The following is a 22321-nucleotide window of genomic DNA, read 5'->3' as shown; positions in this document are numbered from 1 at the left end:
AGCTTATATTTTTTTTTTTTCCCAAGATGGCGCCACGGTAGGCAGCCTGTTACTGCAGCTCCCAGGTTACTTCCCCTTCTTGTGTGTTTTCTTGTGTTTTTAGTTTTTCTTTCAGACTCTTAGTTTCGTAGTTATATTAGATATCAAACCCGTCATGGACCTGCGAAGTTTCATTAGAGTAGTGGCATTCCTTATACTCTTTTTGGGACTTTTCACCACTTCATCTGGAGAACCGGTGAGCCACTCTATTGTTTACAGCCGGGATCAGCTGTTAAACCTGTGCAACAGGAGCGTACTCCCGGAGGAGCGACCCGAGATTCCGAAGGAATTACGGCGTCGGAGGAGGGGATGCAGAGCTGGAGCGAAGTACCGGGAGAGGAGGAGACGGTACAAACCGAGCATTCCATCTATTCTCATGGGTAACGTAAGATCTTTACCCAACAAGATGGAAGAGCTGGCGGCGCTAACCAGACTGCAGTGGGAGTACCAGCAGAGCAGCCTCCTGCTGTTCACGGAGACTTGGCTCACGGACCACACACCGGACTCCGTCGTAACATTGGAGGGCTTTCAGCTGGTGAGAGCGGACCGGAGCATGAGGGAGAGTGCTAATAGGAGAGGTGGGGGACTGGCGATGTACGTTAATGAGAGATGGTGTAACCCAGGACACATCACTGTGAAGGAGCAGCGCTGTACCAAAGACATTGAACTGTTAGCGGTTAGCGTTCGGCCATACCACCTGGCCCGGGAGTTTTCACATGTTATTGTGTTAATTGTTTACATCCCGCCTTCGGCCGACGCTACAGCAGCCTGTGAGGACATCCACACCACCGTCTCTCAGTTACAGACGGCACATCCGCAGTCCCTGATTATCATCTCTGGAGACTTCAACCATGCCTCACCTTCTTCCACTCTCCCTAACTTCACCCAATATGTCGACTGCCACACAAGGGACAATAAAACTATAGACCTGCTGTTTGCCAACACAAAGGAGGCTTACAGCTCATCACCTCTACCCCCGCTTGGCCACTCAGACCACAACCTGGTCATTCTTCACCCCACCTACACCCCCATTGTGAAGAGGAAACCCCCCACCAAGAAGACAATAAGGTGCCGTTTACACGAGACCGTTTTCATTTTGAAACGGTGTCGTTTTGATGCGTTTCGGCCTTGCGTTTACACGACAACGGTGTCGTTTTGATGCGTTTCGCCCTTCTGTTTACACGACAACAGAGTGAAAACGATGTGTTTCAGAAACGGGGTCCAGAGTGGAGCGTTTCAGAAACGCACCGGCTTGCGTTTTCGTGTAAACACTTGAAACCGGGGTGATTTGAAAACGCTCGACTCGCACATGCGCACTATGGTTGCGACGGCCAGTTTTTCGCGCACGCGCAAACTGATAAACAGTACTCGCGGATTCACGAGTGCTTCTTATGCTTTTCCTGTGTTTTTACCATTTTGTAATTCAGCGTTGTGTGCAGCAGCGATCCAACCTCATCATCTGTCCACACAAAACCTCTCACATTGGCCGTTTTGTAAGTAATGAACAATTTGCCGCACTACCTACTGTGTCACTCCACGCATGCGCGTCTTGCGTAAACAAACTGCAAAGAGAAAACCAACGCCAACTTGTGGCCTGGCATGGGAACTACATCGTTTTCATCGTTTCACATGTCCTCGTGTAAACGCGGATCGTTTCTGAAACGCCATTGTGTAAACGAAAGGCTGAAACGCATCAAAACGACACCGTTTCCAGTGAAAACGGCTTCGTGTAAACGGCACCTAATGGGCTCGACACACGGGGAGCGACAAACGACAGCGACGAATGGGTCGCATCGCCACTGGGGTGAAACCGAACACACGGGACGCGATAGCGACGGCAGCTTTGCGAATCGCGCTCTTACGTCACTCGTCTCCAAGAAATGTGATTGGTTATGAAACTGGAGGGATTTAGACATTTTAAAAGCAGTACGTGTCAAACATGGCAATAAAGATGAGGAGTCTGAAGATTTTATTGGAACTGACAGAAATCTTGCTGTTAAGTCTCCTCTACAAAAGAAAAAGACAACCTCGCGTTCATCCTATATTAGCACAAAAGTCCTCTCTATCCGTCTGTTTAACGTTAGTCTTGCACCAACACGTTCTCATATGGCTGCCTTTTATGTTTAACTCGATAATCACTGCGTGAAGTGTCATATAATATAGGAAAGTCAAACACAGCTAAAACGATGCTTTCCTTCCTGCTGAAAGTGGTTGCAGACTGCAGTGTGTAGCATACTCTTCGCTCATTGGTCAGTCAATGAAACTCTTGCTGATTGGTTTAGTGCCACGCGACAGCGACAAAAGTAGAACATTTTCCAACTTTGTTGTGTTGCGTCGCCTGGTCGCGTGTGCACGTCTACGTGTACGAGCTCGAAATTTCACATGCACGAACGTCGCCGGTCGCTTAGCTGGAGGAGGGCAAGCGATTGTCGCCTCATCGCACAAGCTCCATAGGAAATGAATGGAGAGCGAGCGACGTCGCTCCCCGTGTGTCGAGCCCCTAAGACTGTGGTCTGAGGACTGCAGTGAGGCCCTGAGAGACTGTTTTGAATGTACAGACTGGCAGGAACTCTGCAGGCCTCACGGTGAGGACATCGACGCCCTCACCCACTGCATCACAGACTACATGAACTTCTGTGTGGAGAACACTGTGCCAACCAAGAAGGTACGGTGCTTCTCCAACAATAAACCGTGGGTGACCCCAGAGCTGAAGGCCCTGCTGAACGAGAAGAAGAGGGCCTTCAGATCTGGAGACAAGGAGGAACTGAGGAGAGTGCAAAAGGATGTAAAATACAAGATCCGGAGAGGCAAAGAGAGCTTCAGGAGGAAGATGGAGGAACAGCTCCAACATAACAAAGTCCGAGAAGTCTGGAGAAAGATGAAAAAATCTCTGGCCACTTTGAGGACAATGGAGGAGCCACAGTGTCTGCTGACCGGGGGTGGGCTAACAACTTGAATCTGTTTTTCAATAGATTTGACTCTGGGTCGTTGACCACCTCCCCCACCCCTCAGCTCCCATCTGCCCCCTTCCCTATGCTGACCCCCCTCTCTCCTGGTGCAATGCCATCATTGCCTGCGCTCTCCTCACCCTCACCCACAGCGGAGCCAGCCCCATCACCCACCCAAACCCAGCCTCACATCCACCTCACAGCTGATCAGGTGAGAAGTCAGCTCAGGAAGACGAAGATCAGGAAGGCAGCGGGTCCAGATGGAATCAGCTCCAGACTGCTCAGGGATTGTGCAGACCAGCTCTGTCAGGTGGTCCTGCACATCTTCAACCTGAGCCTGAATCTGGAGAGGGTTCCTGAACTGTGGAAGACTTCCTGCATAGTTCCAGTGCCAAGATCGCACATCCCAGGAGTCCAACCACTACAGACCTGTGGCCCTGACTTCTCACCTGATGAAGACCATGGAGAGGCTCATCCTGCACCAACCTCCGCCCACTGGTGAGCTCAGCGCTGGACCCCCTGCAGTTCGCCTACCAGCCCGGCATCGGGGTGGACGATGCCGTCATCTACCTGCTGCACAGATCCCTCTCTCACCTAGAGCAGCAGGGAACACTGTGAGGGTCATGTTCTTTGACTTCTCCAGTGCTTTCAACACCATCCAGCCTGCACTGTTGAGAGGGAAGATGGAGGGAGCCGGAGTAGACAGTCAGCTGACGGCATGGACCATCGACTACCTCACCAACAGACCACAGTATGTGAGGTGCCATGACTGTATGTCTGATGTAGTAGTCTGCAGCACGGGGGCGCCACAGGGCACTGTCCTCTCACCCTTCCTGTTCAGTCTGTACACCTCAGATTTCAGGTACAATTCAGACCATTGCCACCTACAGAAGTTCTCAGATGATACGGCCATCATCGGATGCGTATCAGATGGGAACGACCAGGAATACAGGGGGGTCATCAGTGACTTTGTCGGCTGGTGTGAGAACAACGCACTCCAAATCAACGCCAGCAAGACGAAGGAGATGATCATAGACTTCAGGAGGAAGCCACCCCCTACAGCACTGGTGAACATCCAGGGAAAGGACATTGAGACAGTGGTCTCCTACAAGTACCTGGGTGTTCATCTCAATAACAAGCTGGACTGGAGTACAAACACAGACGTCCTGTATAAGAAGGGCCAGAGTCGACTCCACCTGCTGAGGAGACTGAGGTACTTTGGTGTCTGCAGGACTCTGTTAAAGACTTTTATGACTCAGTGGTAGCATCTGCCCTTTTCTACGCAGTGGCCTGCTGGGGGGGTGGATGCACCGAAAGGGACAGGAGCAGGATCGACAAACTGGTGCGGAGGTCTAGCTCTGTGTTGGGATGTCCTCTGGAGTCTGTGATGGTGGTGGGTGAGAGGAGGATGTTAGCAAGCTGACATCCATCATGAACAACCCCCATCACCCTCTTCATGAGACCGTGGGGTGAACTGAGCAGCTCCTTCAGTCAGAGACTGAAACATCCTCGCTGCAGGAAGGAGCGCTTTCGCAGGTCATTCATCCCAACAGTAGTTAGACTGTACAACACTTCATAATGTCTTGAGCAGTGACGTGCAGTCAGGGGAGGCAGGTGAGGCACGGCCTCACCTGTCATCGTGGAAATATAAAATTAAAAAATAAATTAAATGGTTATATTCATTCAGTGATTTGTATTTTAAAGTTCTTTTCCATTTAACTACACACCATTTTTAGATTAGTTTTTCAAAATCGCTGAATTTTCGCATTTGCCGTCAATACTAAGAGACGAACGGTGAGGCACCAGCCCGGCGAGCCGCACCACGGATTGCGCAATCCGTGGTGCGGCTCAGTATAGTCATTGCCAATGACTACTAACTGTGCTGGCATGCTATGCAGTGAGACCGGATTACTTTCCGGTCTCACTGCACTTTTACTATATGAACTAAATTTCCATATTTTAGCTGGTGTATATAATGCACAGTTTATTTTTTGTTTTTTTCATTAACAACTGTATGTGTGTGTAATGCATTCTTGTGTTGAGCGATCATGAAACTGCTGCGAAGAGACACTAGGTGAGGCACGCAGTTCTCGTGCCTCATGGTAGGGGGCGCTGGTGATCCCAGGGACTCTACGACTCCTCGGCGGCAAGCTACCATAAACAGTTAGCAAGGCCAGTTAGTTTTTTCCTGTTGCTTGGCCTTATGTTCAACATGGAAGATTACATAACTCAACTGAAAGAATTTTCTAAACTGGACTTTCAATCGAAGCAGAAGATAATAATTAAAGGAAGACCAACACCGGAGCTAAAAGGTTTGCTTCAGACTATGTTAATGTTAAACAAAACAACTGTTGCCAATCAAATGGTGAATAAGCTATATGTTTGTAAATCTGATGTGATGACGTCAGTGCCTCACCAGTCACGACCCTCACCGCACGTCACTGGTCTTGAGTCACTTGGACACTTTACCTACACTGCCATCACTTTATCCATACAGTCAGATACATTTTATTTATTACTTTCACCCATATAATGCATACCGTGTATGCTGTGTACCTTACCGGCTACAAATGTATATAATATTTTGATATCTGTATATAGTGTTTGACGTATGGTATATGTGTGTATAGGAAATATATATATATATATATATATATATTATGTATATAGTGCTTATGTATATGTGTATAGTTTTTTGCTATTTTATTTTATTCTATTGAATTTTAGTTTAGTTTTAGTTTAGTTATTTGTTCTACTCATCCTTTTCATTTTTTTTTTTTCTCTGTATTGAGCTGCTGTAATGCACAAATTTCCCCGTCGTGGGATCATTAAGTTTTATCTTGTCTTATCTATCTTATCTTATCTTCTCTCTTATTTCAATTTAAATTATGCTAATGATTAATTATGCTGTAATTAACTCCATACTGTTCAACAATGAAGGCAAGAAAAACAAAATATTTAATGTAAGGTAAAACTTTTTTTTTTGGGGGGGGGGGGGGGGGGGGGGGGGGGGGGGGGGGGGGGGGCGGTGGGGTTTGTTTTTTTTTTTTTTTTTTTTTTTTTTTTTTTTTTTTTTTTTTTTTTTTTTTTTTTTTTTTTTTTTTTTTTTTTTTTTTTTTTTTTTTTTTTTTTTTTTTTTTTTTTTTTTTTTTTTTTTTTTTTTTTTTTTTTTTTTTTTTTTTTTTTTTTTTTTTTTTTTTTTTTTTTTTTTTTTTTTTTTTTTTTTTTTTTTTTTTTTTTTTTTTTTTTTTTTTTTTTTTTTTTTTTTTTTTTTTTTTTTTTTTTTTTTTTTTTTTTTTTTTTTTTTTTTTTTTTTTTTTTTTTTTTTTTTTTTTTTTTTTTTTTTTTTTTTTTTTTTTTTTTTTTTTTTTTTTTTTTTTTTTTTTTTTTTTTTTTTTTTTTTTTTTTTTTTTTTTTTTTTTTTTTTTTTTTTTTTTTTTTTTTTTTTGTTTTTTTTTTTTTTTTTTTTTTTTTTTTTTTTTTTTTTTTTTTTTTTTTTTTTTTTTTTTTTTTTTTTTTTTTTTTTTTTTTTTTTTTTTTTTTTTCTTTATCTTTATTTTCTTTGTTTTTTTTTTTTTTTTTTTTTTTTTTTTTTTTGTTTGTTTTTTTTTTTTTTTTTTTTTTTTTTTCTTTTTTTTTTCTTATTTTGGTTGGTGTGTGGGTGTTGGTGTGGTGGGGGTTTCTTTTTTTAAATAAAAAGAGAAAAAGCAATGTATTATCTTAAGTCCATGCGCCCATCTGCTGCTGGGACAGCACTGCGCTGCACTGCCCCTATCGTGCAGCACGGTACTTTTTCCACCGTGCATTTATGACCGATCACACAGAATAAACATGTCACCCACACATTCATTCAGTGTATTAGACAGACTGTGAACATCAGCATGTGCAGCACATGTGTAATCACAACATGTATATTGGCGATATAAAGAGAGACAGCAATGGGCATGCGCCAACCGCCTGCTTCATTTATTGTATGTGACACAGCGCCACCAGAGGTGAGACACAGCACTGCACTGCCGTCACCCCGCATGTCTTCATTTGTTTGAACAGGCGATGCGTAATTTCCGCGATTTTGACCTTTAAAGTGTTGAAATAATTCCGAAAACATTTATAGAAGAGTCAAGTGATCAAATGTATTTTCTCTTATCACTGTTAGTATTTACTTGACAGGGAGGCACTGCCTCACCTGCCTCACTGACTGCACGTCACTGATACATGCAGTTAAATCCTTTAATAAAGTCACGCTGAAGGTTCTACAGTGTAGTTTGACTTGACTTTTCGTTAGGGATCATGATTGAGTACAACAGGCAGTTTCTCTTTGCCAGCATAAAAAGATTTGTTTGGCAGCACTCAGTGGGCTGACCAACACTCAGAACATGATTTAATTTGTGTCACTCGGTTGCAATCGTATCATTACAGGAGATTATTGATTGTCTATAATCCACAAAACTTTATCCACACCAGATCATCACAGACAGTTTTTATGTTTCCAGTTTTAATTACAATGTAACAGCTGATCTCTACATGAAGATTAGTTGTAGCTGCTGAAGCTAAAACAGACTCATTGTTTATATATTATTATTCCAATATTAACAGAGTTTATTAAAAGCAATAAATTATGTAAAGCATTAGCAGCCACTTACAGAGAGTGCAGAAAAAAATCTGTTAACAAAATACCTGCAGAATAATTTCTGATTAATTACACTCTGAACATTATAATTTACTGACACACCTGAAGCATTTTTACATATAACATCACACAGTTACAGGTGTCCTGTAGCTGCTTCATAACTGGAGCTAGTAGTAAAATCTCGTGCTCTCTGACTGTTGAACTGTGTCCATCAGTAGCTTGTTTTTGTGCTCTCTATTCTTTCTTGCTTTCCCAGCCTGTCAAATCTGCCACAATACGCACAGATTTATGAGAACAATAACATAAATGAATCAATAAAAGAAATGAAAAACAATAACAAGAGGAGGCCACAGACGATCTTTGGAGCTTATCTTGGAGGAACAAATATGTTTGGCACCTCAGAACATTCAGATCATAATTCTGATTGTAAAGGCTGCCAGACAGACCAGACAGAACGAGGTCAGAGAATAATCTAAAGTAACGAGTCTGTGTGAAAATGTAAGGAGCAGAAAGTACAGACATGTGTCAAAGTAACAAATATCTGAAAATTCTCCTTAAGTGCTATATTGAAGTATTTGTACATCATTGTTTCCCCCTCTGCTGTTGAGTGATGGCTGATTAAGTGGTTTAATTACTGCCACCTTAAAAGCCTGTGGCACACAGCCAGTTAATAAAAATAGATTGATCATATTTAGGATTGAAGCATTAATCAATGGTAGGACTTGGAGGAAGTAACTATTGAAGTTAACTCAGACAGAGGGAAAAAGGTCGTAGCCTTAAAGCAGAGACTGCCTGCACTATAAACACTTATTACATTCATCTTTTATCAAAGTCAAAGCTAAACTGTCAGAGAAAAGAAATTATTTTAGGCTCCACCCCCTGCGACCCTGAACAGGATAAGCAGAAGAAATTGTGTAGATGAAGTTATTAAACATGAACATGCCTCAAAGACAATCAGAGACAGTGAGCATTAAATTGAGGATGTGTCAGACGTGCTGCATGTCCATCACTGCCAGATCAAACTTCACCTGTCGGACAGCCGAGGGTCTGTTTTAATTCGGTTTCTGCTTCATTTTTCTGGGGCCATAAAAAAGGCGACGACAGCTCCAACCAGCACCATGAAAACTGGCAGGCAAACATTCAGTCCGACGCATCCGTCCGCGTTTCCTCCATCCTCGCTGAGTCCTCCCGCCTGACCTGCAGGTAGAAACAGGTGTGAGGTGTCAGTAGGTGATGAGTGACGAGCAGAACAGAAGCTTTGAGATTCTCAGGTTCAACAAATCAGAGCTTCACTGGATCTGCTTCCTGGAGCGCTGGAAGCGTTGGCTCAGGAGGTAAAAGCAGGTCAACTGATCAGAAGGTTTGATTCCTATCTGCTGCAGTCTGCACGATAATGGACCCTGAGTCCACGTGTTCAGAGTGAAAATGTTAGATGTGGAAAAAAGCACCTGTGTGAATGTGTGTGAAAGCACGTGTATAGCCGAAGAGTGTACCACTTAAAGAGTGTGAACCCTCTGTGTGGTGGAGGTGGAGGTGATCTCACCTGCAGACAGAGACAGGAGGCAGGCCGCGAGTAAAATCCAGCAGAGAGATGCAGATGTTCCAGCAGGCATTTCATCCAGTTCTGCTGCCGCCGATAAAGGTTCTAAATGATGATGATGAATGTTTTATTTATTTATTTGTTTTTAATAAAGCTGAATGTCTCAGGGTGGTATCAGGTGTGTGCAGCAGCCTGCCTCCGAATGTCCTCTGAGGAAGGATGAGCTGCAGTTCACTGTGAAATTAAAAAAGAAACCACACCCATGTCCAACGACGTGTTTAAAAATGTATCTCTGAGTGTACCTGTGAGGGCGGTCAGACTTGTTTTCCTGTGTTGGTGTTTGTGTTGTGTGTGCACCTGTCTGTGCACTGATCACAGTCTGTTAAAGAATTTCATGTGATCTGGATCTCAGACATTTGTCTCCGTGAGTTCTGCATTCAGGCCCCTCCCACATTCTCCACAGTCTGCTGAGACTTTCTGTCCTCCTTATTTTAGTGGCTCTCAGCAACACAGCTGTTTGAATGGGCCTCGAGCACAGAACAGTGTGGGAGTGGGCACGACGGCAGTGAAATGTCTCCCCGATCCTCCTCCAGCTCATCATTAGCCCCCTGTGTTTTCCATTTGATGCCTTAACCTGCTGATATGTTCTGAGTTTTTAGCAGCCCGTTAAATGCACAGCTGAACTCTACACGTCACACTGCTGGAATAAAACACATGTTGAGTTGTTGTCTTGCATAAAGAACATGAATCTATGTGAGCAACCCTACACAAAATCTTTGACTGCACAGATATAGAGTGGATGGATTAAATCTAACAGATGTTTAGGTGCCATAATCATAAAAGTAAGCATGCATAACCTATATGCATGCAAACACAGCCATAAAAACATTATGTTCATTATGCAAACTTCTGAATTTTGATTACAGAGAGAAGACAACGCAGTTAAAAGCTGCTCAGTGCTTGTTTACAGTCTGGATTTGGGACCTTCAGGCAGCTGCATGCAGGTCAGGCTCTGAGCTGTGTGTATGATAAACACTAATTCAGGAGCACTGAGCAGCGCAGCTTTAACTGTGGGTTGATGAACTGTTTCAGCATGCAGACTTCAACTATAGGATCAGACAACAGAGCAAATATCTCGAATCTGAATTCCAGCTTTAACGCGTTCGTGTCGTGGTGGCGTGTTGACGCGACCTCTGAGAACAGAAACAGGTCACTCAGGCTGCCTGAGAGGAGGTCTGTCAGATTTGTCCCAGCTGTTCAGTTTGTTTTCGTATGTGGGCATCAAATTTATCTGCTGGGACATTAAAGTTTTACTGCACACGAGGAAAAGTTTGTGTAGCTGAGCACTTTTTATTCTCACAGTGATTAATCCTAACTCAGTGAAACTCTCCGGCTTCCAAATAGCAGCTAAAACAAATGCATTCATTGATTTTTAATCCTCTCATACACAGAACTTATTCATTGTTTACTTGTTTGTGGATTTTTCCTTCCTGTCAACAACAAGATGAGTGCTGAACTCTGTGGTTCACAGAGAGAAACAGAAAGACTCAAACGTCTCCCTTCATTCAGTCTGAACTGAGATGGTGAGTTATTCTGCACAACTGTTTGGAAATTGATATTTTTGATGAAAGCACAAATTTAAAAGATGCTCATTAATGTTTAAAATGTCTCCTGTAACCTGAATATTGTGTTTTGTGTTTGATGTTGAACTCTTGTTAAGCTCATTTAAAAGCTTTTGATGAATCTGTGACTGTTCATTCATTTGATTTCTGATTTAATTTTTTTTAACCTCTGGATAAATGAGTCCTTTTCCTTCTCTGGATGCAGCGCTGTGCTGTGTGCTGTGATTGAGGATGATGTGGTGGTTGTTTCCAAATGAAAGACATGTTAGACGGCCTGCTGAATATCCATTATTAACTGCTCAGATGTTCTGCACATCAGACTTGTTGATATGGTGATCAGCAGCAGATCACAGTTCAGTTATTGACAGATTTAATTGATTCTCAGTCTAACAGGAAGCTGGTTGAATTCTGACAAAACATCCAAACACCTGCACTGATAAGAGCAAGGAGACCAACAGCTGACACTCCAACTATCACTCTGCTATAAAGCTTCCTGACCTGCAGGTGAGGAACAGGTGTGCGGTGTCAGCTGATCACATCATCACTCAGACCAGCTGCTTTCTACAAAGTCTCATCAACAACATCTTTAGAAACAAACAACAACAACCAGGAAGGAGCTTCACCTCTGATCACAGACACACTGAACTCTGCTCACTCACCTGGAGGAACGACGGTGCTGATGAGCTCCTGTCCGAATGACACGACACTTGTATGTTCCCGTGTCATCATCCTTCAGAATCACAGAACACGTCTCCATCCTTCATCCACCTGCCGATCCACCTGGTTCTTAAAGGAGGGATGCTGGTCGGATAGAAGAAGCCCGCTGACTGCAGTCTGCTCCACGTTATGATGTCTGGAGCTCGACATGGCAGATTTACGCTCCATCCAGGCTGAAACTGTGATGGTTAGAGGAAATGACGCAGAGCAGAGGGGAGGTCCAGCAGACTGCCGAGCTCTGCTGGACTGGAACCGGAGCGTGAAAGTTCAGATCAAAGCTGCACAGGCTGAAGTAATCAAACTATTCTTATAAATCATTCACAATGTATTTGTTTCATTTTGTAGGTTAATTGCATCTCGCTGTAGACTAAAGGTGTGACTGTGATCTAACATTCCACGCACACATTCACACTCCAATGAACACATCAGGAGGAACTCTGTGTTCATTATCATTCTGCTGCAGGCTGCAGCCACCAGGAATTGAACCACCACCGTCCAATTAGTAGATGACCTGCTCTAACCTCCTGAGCCACAGTTTGTTGATAACTTGTTGACAATTTGTTGTTTTCTGAAAAAAAAATGTAGACATTAAGAGTTTGATCATGTACATATACTTATGTGTGGTGCGTGCATGTGTGCCTGTGTGTGTGTGTGTGTGTGTTTACTCGGCTCTTGAACTGTTGTTGTACTGGACCTTTTAGAGTGTAAAAGTAACCACCGAACGGTCTGTGCAATTCAGTTAAACATCTTTACAGAACCATTTAAATGTGTTCATACTCCACTCACAGTGTTTGTTTGTGAATGGAAAATAACAGCTAATAGCTGATAGACTAATATGTTACAATACATAATTAAACTTGGATTAATCTGGATTTTAATGTATTTGTATGTACAGGTAGGCTGCTGTGTTTATGCTCATTTTGTGCCCTTTAGTGACTGATACCACAAGAGGGCAGCAGCTGTGCTGTAAAAGAAATGAGATACTGTGAAGCATTTTAAAGATGCTTTCATTTTTATTTTTAATAGGATGGACTGTGATGAAGAATCATAGAGCCTACATCTATTGTCCTTGAAGGAAAATTTATTTAGAATAAAAAAATTGTATATATTAAATGCTTTTTCAAGAGATTTTCCAGAACATGTCAAACTGTGACATTAAACTGGATAATCTTGTCCAGGGATCATCATCTCACTCAGATTTCCAACAGGAAGTTCCAGACTACTGTGTTTATTCCTGCATTTGCTGCTGTGCAGGACTGCTGTTCCAGTCCAGGAGAGATGAGCGCTGATAAAGGAAGTGAAGTTTTTCAGCCTATGCACTGCTTTTTTCAAATTCGTCTTAATTATTAAACACAAACATGAAACATTATGAATGTGTCCCATTAACATAAATATACAACACTAAGTTGTGAACTGTGAGACTGCACAGCTTTTCTTGCTCCCCACTTTCTCAGAATTCATATGACCAAATGTTCATTCTGTGGACAAATGTAAAGAATACATACTGAAACATTTTAATGTAGATAATGAAATCAAGGCTGCATGAATGTAGAAACAACAGTGACGTGACCACCGACTTTGAGTCGGTGGTCTTCGGTGGATTGTTGCTGTTAACAGTCAGTGCAGACAGCTCCCCTTCAAGTTACTTATCACTCACCAGCTTGTTAATCTTTGCCCTCTGAGTTTCATACTCAGGTTTCCAGCAAAATAAGTCAAGACATTCCAGACAAGATAAAGCAGATATGAGCTCTGGACCCGTGGACCATCACAGGAGAGGGTCAGGGTGGAGTTAGCGTGAATTCGATTGGACCCCCGAAAAAAGAGAGGACAACATACCTGTTATTTCCCCCGCTATCATTTGCCCTTTGTAAAATAAACACTGTCAAACTCTAACTTTGAATTTCTGCCTGCTTGAGTCCTTTAGCCCCAGCCATGACACACAGTTGATGAACCCTTCAGTCCTTGTAGAAGTGACTAACCCCTACAGTTCAAATCCATCCATCTCTTCTGCTTATCCTGTTCAGGGTTTAAGTCATTTTTATTTATGCAGCGCCAAAGGCACTATATAAGGCGCTTTATATTGTAGGTAAAGACCCTGCAGAGAAAACCCAACAGTCAAAATGACCCCATATGAGCAAGCACTTGGTGACAGTGGGAAGGAAAAACTCCCTTTAACTGTTAATAAAGTATTTCTTATCCGATTACTCGATCAATCGATGGAATCATCGATAGAATACTCGATTACTAAAATAATCGATTTATGCAGCCCTAAAACAAAGTAAATAAGGTGAATGAAAAGAAACAGTGCATTATGGGAACCCCCCAGCAGCCTAGGCCTATAGCAGCATAACTAAGGGATGGTTCAGGGTCACCTGATCCAGCTCTAACTATAAGCTTTATCATAAAGGAAAGTTTTAAGCCTAATCTTAAAAATAGAGAGGGTGTCTGTCTCCTGAATCCAAGCTGGGAGCTGGTTCCACAGAAGAGGGGCCTGAAAGCTGAAGGCTCTGCCTCCCATTCTACTCTTAAGTATCCGAGGAACCACAAGTAAGCCAGCAGTCTGAGAGCGAAGTGCTCTATTGGGGTGATATGGTACTATGAGGTCTTTGAGATAAGATGGGGCCTGATTATTCAAGACCTTGCAGGTGAGGAGAAGGATTTTAAATTCTATTCTAGATTTAACAGGAGCCAATGAAGAGAAGCCAATATGGGAGAAATCTGCTCTCTCTTCTAGTCCCTGTCAGTACTCTAGCTGCAGCATTTGGATCAGCTGAAGGCTTTTCAGGGAGCTTTTAGGACAGCCTGATAATAATGAATTACAATAGTCCAGCCTAGAAGTAATAAATGCATGGATTAGCTTTTCAGCATCACTCTGAGAAAGGATGTTCTAATTTTAGAAATATTGCGCAAATGCAACCCCCCCCCCCCCCCCCCAAAAAAAAAGCGGTCCTACATATTTGTTTAATATGTGCATTGAAGGACAAATCCTCGTCAAAAATGACTCCAAGATTTCTCACAGTGTTACTAGAGGCCAAAGTAATGCCATCCAGAGTAACGATCTGGTTTGACACCATGTTTCTAAGATTTGTGAAGCCGAGTAAATCTGGCTTCATGGATAGATAAAGCTGGGTATTATCTGCATAACAGTGAAAATTGATGCAATGCTTTCTAATAATGCTGCCTATGGTAAGCATGTATAATGTAAATAATTAACTCCATAATAACTTAGTACAAAGCACTGACATAATTTTTGATTGAGAGACAGGAAGATGGAGGAGGAATCCTAGTTTAAACGTATCTCCAAGCATGAAACACTGTGTGAAGCAAAAGTGAAAGTGTTTTATGACTAGATGATCAGTAATTACTCAGTAGGACCCAACCCCCTCTAATCTTTTAGCATACCATCCCATTTCCTAAGAAGTTAGTTGAAAAATTCCTGACCTAAGTGGACAGTCATGGTGATTGTTTCTGAAATAGATAGCCATCATTTTTTGATTGGAACAGAAGGATTCAATTACAGAAATGGATTTCAACTTTTCTTATCCTTCAGTGGATTTCTAATCCTGATTTATTTATCTAATCCAATTTATTCTGATGTTTCGAAGAGTCATTGAGGATTTAAGAGGTCCCTTCAGAACAACAGTAAGTGTTTCAAAATGCCCTTCTGGGTTTTTATAAAATCATTTTCAGCCTTTCAGGTAATCTGTCAGCTTCAGTGATATCTGTGCACATCATGGATTAATAAATCAAAGAAATGTATAAGAAGTTAACCTAGAGGAAATAAAAGCATGTATGAGTGGCTATAGATTTATGTTGGATAACACTGAGCTGAAATGTAAAACAACACCAGTCGTGACTTTCATCAGGGTAACAAGGCAGCAGTATTTGTCTGATGACTTCAAACCTACGAAAGTGAAACTATCAACTTTCAACTCCAGCAGTGACCTTTGTGCACCAGCCTTTAAATTGCTGCCATCTTGTGGCTGCAGTTGGCCATTGTCTCGAGCCAGTTAACTCTGCTCGACTCACCTGAAATCTGTTTGAGATCCACGAGAGATCAGTTACCATTTGTACAATCTGTGGAAAGAAATCTAGCATCTAGCAAGTGAATGAATTCATTACTTTAGATTCAACGTAACATAAAGTTTTTAACTTGAGCTCAGACTGAGACATATACATCATCAAGTCTATCCTTATAACACTGGTGAACATTTCTTTGCAGAATAATTATGCTTACTTTAAATACCTTTGTACTATTTACCACTAAGACGTCCTGTGTGCAGTGAGGTGTGTGTGAAAAAACAGTTACAACCCAAAACTGGAGTTTGTGGGAGGGGCTGAAGAAGCTGGTTGCAAGCAACATGAAAATTGCTTTCAGAAATGGCGAACGCACAAAATGTATAACTGTTTCAAATTCATGATTTCTATAACAAAAACACGTTCCTGTATGTTGATTGATGGATGAGATCAGTTATGCTTTCATCGATCATTCAAGGACAGAACTGCTCAGACCAACAGTCAGTTGTTTACAGTTGTTACGCACTCATTTCTGATGATTTGACCAAAAAAAATCATTCCAACGCCACTTCCTGAAGGACAGGCTTGACCTTCACTGCAGCGAGGGAACGAATGTACTTACAGTAAACAGTAGAATTGAATCTAATCTAGTCAGGTTCTGTTAGTCACAGAAAATAGCATCCTCGGATAGTTTCAACGATATGAGAGCTGGAAAAAACAAGAAATGGCTGCTGTAATTGCTCTAATTTCTGTAACTGCGACACTGTTTTCTCCGTGTCTTCGTGTTCGTCTCTGCAGGTGAGATCTGGCTGTTAGAAACCAAATATCTCTATTTGCTTTGAAAAACGCAGCACCAGGCTCAATATTTAACAATATTTAGTAAGAATTAGTTTCAAAAGCATGCAGTTTGTCCGTGTCTGTGTGCTTTCTCTCACGTTTGGTTATTTTTAGGACATGTTTTGTTCCTTGGAACCTGCAAGAACTCGATTATTAAACAAAGAAGATTAAAAAAACAAAACAGACAAAACAAAAGACTGATTTATATATAAAATCACTTGTCAGGAATTCAGTGTTTTTTTTTTTTTATTTCATGTTTTTCTCTTCTTCTTATCCTGCATTTATTTCCCTGTCTGTTTGAATTCTATTTAGCTCTAAATATGATTTTAGAGCATTTTACCCTTTACAAAGAATTGTGATGATTTTACAGTTTTAGTGACATTAACTTAAATTATAAAATCAATGGGAGCTCTATGTTGCTGTTTCTGTGAATAGTTATACTTTGACCTTTAAACCTCTCTGCTCTGTGTTGTTTCCCTCTTTAAGACCAGAAAAACATCACAGCTGAGTCTGGACAGAACGTCACTCTGACATGTCGAGGTCCAAATCACAACATCATCGCTGTAGAGTGGAGCAGAGCTGACCTGAAGTCACAGCATGTGTTTGTATGCTGGGATGGTCAGGTTCTTCCAGAAGAGCAGCATCCATCCTTTAAGAACCGGGTGGATCTGCAGGACAGACAGATGAAGGACGGAAACATGTCTGTGACTGTGAAGAACGTGACGATTAGTGATGCTGGAACATACGAGTGTCGAGTGCAGAGAGGAGATGACAGTGTGGAGATCATCTGCATCATCTACCTGAGTGTTTCTCCTCCAGGTGAGTGAGCAGAGTTCAGTGTGTCTGTGATCAGAGGTGAAGCTGCTTCCTGGTTGTTGATGTTGTTTCTAAAGATGTTGTTGATGAGACTTTGTAGAAAGCAGCTGGTCTGAGTGATGTGATCAGAGTGCAGTAGATAATGTCTGACAGCAGTTTGAAGAGGAAATGGATTCTGTTCTGTTCTTCACTCATCACCTACCTGACAGCTGACACCTCACACCTGTTTCTACCTGCAGGTCCAACAGGAGGAGCTGCTGGTCTGATCGTTGGTCTGTCAGTTGCTGCTGTGTTTCTGTTGCTGTTGTTGGTTTGTTGATCTAAAAAAAGAAGCACAAACAACAGAGTGCGCCATACCAGCCTGCGCATTAAGTGCACCATAATAGAGCTTTTTCCAGCTTGACTCTGAGTCTCCTGCTTTCCTTTAAGTTCTCAGGACAATCATAAATTACTGTTGATGCTCAGCTGCAGATTTCTACACATCACAAAATTTGGTTTAATTTCAAATTCTACTCAAACCTGCTGAGAAACACCTGCAGCCGTTTCAGCGAACTCGAGTGTTCGTTCACCTTTAGTCTTTGGGATTTCTTGACTTAAAGAAGAACTTGAATTCAGTGTACTGTTTATTAATAGTAGACTAATAATTAATTAAAGAGTCACTGAGTGTATTTGTTTTATCACTCCTATTAAATCTGACATGTATTTGATTTTTTAAAATCTGTTTCTAATAAAGCAGCACCGTCACTGTACTGCTGAGCAGTTTAGCCTTCACTTCTTCTCAGTGTAACCTTTGAATAAAACCATATTATCATTCAATTTGTTGTCAGATGCATTTATGTTTATGAAACAATGATGGAACTGAAACACATCAAGGCCAGATTCATTGTCTGATTAATAAATCTAATATTTGCATAAATTTCCAGTTCATTCAGTTTTACTTGTTTGAGCGGTCTTTACCCTGGAAAACAAATTCTCTGCTCGATTATTTAAGGTAACAGGCAGAGACACTAATGTGAGCAGACTTGAGCTACCACTCATTTCATTATATTTTACTTCCATAGCACATTTAACACAACAACAGTCGACCAAAGTGCTGTACGTAAATTTAGAATTTAGAATCAATTTAGGACCAAATAATTGCTGTTACATGTCAAACATATAACGAGCATTTCAGAAGACTCATCCAAAGTCAGAAATAAAAAGAGATTAATGTTCCGGGGCCTTTAGTTTGTATTGCTCTGCATTCCCGTCACAGGCAGCCTCACCAAGGCCCGAACGGCTGCCCATACTTCCTGAATTTTAATGATAAGCCAGGTATCCCCAAGTCCAATCAGGAGAAATCCTGGTATTAGTTTTAAAGCTGTGTGAAGAGAGGCTCTAAAGCAGCAAAGCAGCAAAGTAGATAAGGAAGGATTAGAGAGAGAAAAAAAAGAGGTTAAAGTGATCTTTAGATCTCCAGGCTCTCAAACATTGGCTGCTTTTCAGTCATTTCAGTCCAGCCCTCTTACCTGACCTTTGTCACACAGACACAGTGGCAAACACACACACACACGCACACACACACGCACACACACACACACACACCCACACACACACACACACACACACACACACACACCAGTGGCGGATGCTGGTCTTTCAATGAGGGGAAGCTAAATTTCAGCCTACATCATAAAATGTGTCGGTTTATTTATACAGCAGCACCCGCTGGACAGAAACTGCGATAGAAGTCAGAAAGAGTGATAGAAGTCAGTCTCCAAACACAAGGAGCTACAAAAACCCCACCAGAAATAGAAGCTCGATTTGTCTCTAGTCGTTTTTAACAAGAAAATGGAGGATAGGAGGATTAGGAAAGTCTCCGGTTCAACTCAGAACAGAATGAAAATTTAAAAATGCTCCCACGGATGATTACACCAAAAGATCGCTGATTCGCTCATTTCGCTGTCAATCAAAAAGGGATTCAGCCTCAGACAGATCATCCAATCATCATGCAGAAGCTGAGCGTCCGGGCCGGCCGAGGCCAGCCCACTGCCCCATAGACCCCCAGAGACGCTGAGCATCCGATGGGCGGGACAAAGCCCAGCATTTATCCAATGACTCGTCACGTTTCGCTGCACTCTTTGCTTCACTATCGAACTCTGTAGACGCTCAGCTTCAACGCTGTTTAAAGTGCTGTGAAGCTGCGGGAGTGAGTGAGAGGAAAGCCGCGTCGTTACCAGTGATAAGATATTTGACCACTTTATTTTTGACATTTTAGGGGAAGCTGAGCTTCCTTGCAGTCTTAGAGCAATCGCCTCTGACACACACACACACACACACATACACACACACACACACACACAAGGAACCTGAAACATGTGCAGAGGGTCACTGATTTGTAATTATTTCTATTTCAGATATGAGAGACGCACATCACAATGTTTCTGACCATCATGGGGGGATAATAGTTGATCCCACCTGTGGGCTCACCTGCAGCTACATTAACACAGCTCAGTGTGTGATGTGGATAATCAGAGGGTGGTATGCAGTTTGATGTGCTGGAACAGTGGCTGAAACAGAGAGGAGTTTCAAACAGGAACGTCTCCACATCGTTTCCTGCTGTCAGCTGCAGGGACACACGAGCTGTTTCTATCAATCTGACACATCATCAATAAAATCAACACTTTCAATAACAGTCAGTAAGTGTATTTTTCTCTTGAGCAAAGCCGCTGCAAACACTACTTTCAGAGGTGATCGGAGAGTCAGTAAAGGCGTCACAGGTCCTGCTGTTGCCTTCAGGTTGTGTAAATTGTAGGTTTTAACATGTAAAACTTGATGATTCTGCTGCATTTCAGTCAAACAGAGGTTTTCTCACGATGTTCAGTGGAGGTGAAACCACAACACCGAGTCAGAGAGAAAGAGGAAGAAGAAGAGGAGGCTTTTATTTGATGTGAGTGTGACCTGATCTCAGTGTTGGTGCGATTTCAGCAGGATGGAGGAAGCGTCTCTGCTCGGTAAGTTCATGCTGTTTTATTATGCCTTTGTTTTCTTTAATGTGAAAATCTTTTTCTTTTAATAACCTTTCCTGTCTAGAAGCCTTTGCACTGTGAGTCATGATCTGAATGCACTGTTGTACCAAACACCTTTGCTTTACTACGATTAGCTCCATAAACTCTGCTCTTGTTGAGTTTTTCTTGCTTCTTTTATTTATTCATTAATTTTCATTATTACTGTGCATGTGTAACACTGTGATATCAGAGCTGACAGGTAAGGAAAAAAGACACAGAGAGAAAGAGAGAAAAGAAAAAAGAGGAGAAAAATATGAGTGCATCATGGACTGTTGTGCCTGCAAGAAAACACATGCAAAAAAATAATAATAGTACCAGAAAAAAACACAAACAAAAGCAAAAGGGACGCACAAACCTACAATATTGTTGTGTCCCAGGAGCACATATGACCTAAGGTCACACATCTCCTGGACAGTCACGTACGCACCCCAGAAGAGGAAGTAGGGACACCCTAGATGGGGCCCACAGCTGAAGAACAAGAGCCCCAGAGAAGCAGAGGGAACAGGCAGCCCACCCCACCAGAGGCCAGACATCCCAGAAGAAGCTGAGAACAGGGCCCATGACACCCAGCAGAGCCCCAAACGTGCCACAGAGGTCCACAGAGGTCCACAGAGGTCCAAGGCCTACAATCTCCAAGGATGGAGGCCAACAACCACAACAACATTCACAGAGTCACACACTCGTACAGACCACACACATACACACAAGCACACCCAGGCCACTCAGTCACTCACAGCCACGTACCAACCACACTGGTGGAACGTGGGTAAAAGGAATGTGAAACTCTGAACTAACCTGAGTTTACTTTCTCTTTAGTTCTGATCTCACTGCTGAGCTGCAGCACAACCCAAGGTCAGTCACCTTCTCCTGTCACACACTGACTCACACCTGACAGCGTTAGCTTACTCCTGCTGACACGTTACAAGATTTCACGTCTTATTTAATTCAAACATGGATTCATCTCTAACTCCAAGACTTCTGTTCGTTAAGGAAGGCTCTCATTTAAGAAATGTAGTAAAAAGAACTACAAACAAACAAGTAGGCATGTTAAATAATTCATATATGCAAATTAATACAGTAAAAAGATTAGAAGTAAAGAAACAAGGAGCAGTAGCTTCTATACTACATTAGAACATTTCTCTTCACTGAATTTATAATATATCTTATTAAATATAACTGTATGACAATTCTACATTGTTGTAATTTTTTATAGCACATGTTCTATTACCACACAGTGACAGTTGGTGGAAACAGAAAATTTTAAATCAAAGTTAAAGTCTGAAATTCAACATGTATCCTGGAGGAATCAGCATCCATCCATCCATCCATCCATCCATCCATCCATCCTTCCGTCCATCCATCCGTCCGTCCATCCATCCGTCCATCCATCCATCCATCCGTCCATTCATCCATCTGTCCGTCCGTCCATTCATCCATCCGTCCGTCCATCCATCGTCCATCCGTCCGTCCGTCCGTCCATACATCCGTCCATCCATCCGTCCGTCCATTCATCCATCCGTCCGTCCGTCCATCCATCCATCCATCCATCCATCGTCCATCCATCGTCCATCCGTCCGTCCGTCCATCCATCCGTCCGTCCATTCATTCCGTCCATCCGTCCATCCATCCATCCGTCCGCCCGTCCATCCATCCGTCCGTCCATCCATCCGTCCATCCATCCATCCGTCTGTCCGTCCATCCATCCGTCCGTCCATCCATCCATCCATCCATCCATCTGATGCTTACAGACTGTTGTTAAAAGGAGAGGGGATGCTTCAGTGTTAAAGATACTTTATCACAGCTAATGAGTTCAAAACACAGAATGTCAGCAGGAGTCATACAGTGTGATAAGTTTGGGCATTGTGCAATGTGTCTGATTACTGAATTTTAAAATAATATATTATCCTCTACTTGTCATCACAGCTCATCTGACTGTGAGACCCAGCAGCTCTCAGTTCTTTAAAGGAGACTTTGTGTCTCTGAGCTGTGAGGAGGACGACAGCTCTGCTGGATGGACTCTGAGGAGAAACACAAGCAAACAGCAGAGGACTCAGTGTGGAGATGGATGGGGAAGATCAGGTAATTCTTCCTGTCACATCAGCTACATC

At 42.3% G+C, this 22321-nt stretch overlaps 1 protein-coding gene across 1 annotated transcript in view; it reads left to right on the top strand.

Moving 5' to 3' along the window:
* The window catches only part of LOC115777430 (low affinity immunoglobulin gamma Fc region receptor III-like), a 32538-nt gene that overhangs the window by 9462 nt on the left and 755 nt on the right, over positions 1-22321 (top strand). The window lies entirely within an intron of this gene.

The sequence above is a fragment of the Archocentrus centrarchus genome, unplaced genomic scaffold, assembly GCF_007364275.1.
Source record: "Archocentrus centrarchus isolate MPI-CPG fArcCen1 unplaced genomic scaffold, fArcCen1 scaffold_53_ctg1, whole genome shotgun sequence".
Classification (NCBI taxonomy): domain Eukaryota; kingdom Metazoa; phylum Chordata; class Actinopteri; order Cichliformes; family Cichlidae; genus Archocentrus; species Archocentrus centrarchus.
The sequence above is the reverse complement of the archived record's forward strand: the minus strand, read 5'-3'. Positions and strand labels throughout refer to the sequence as shown.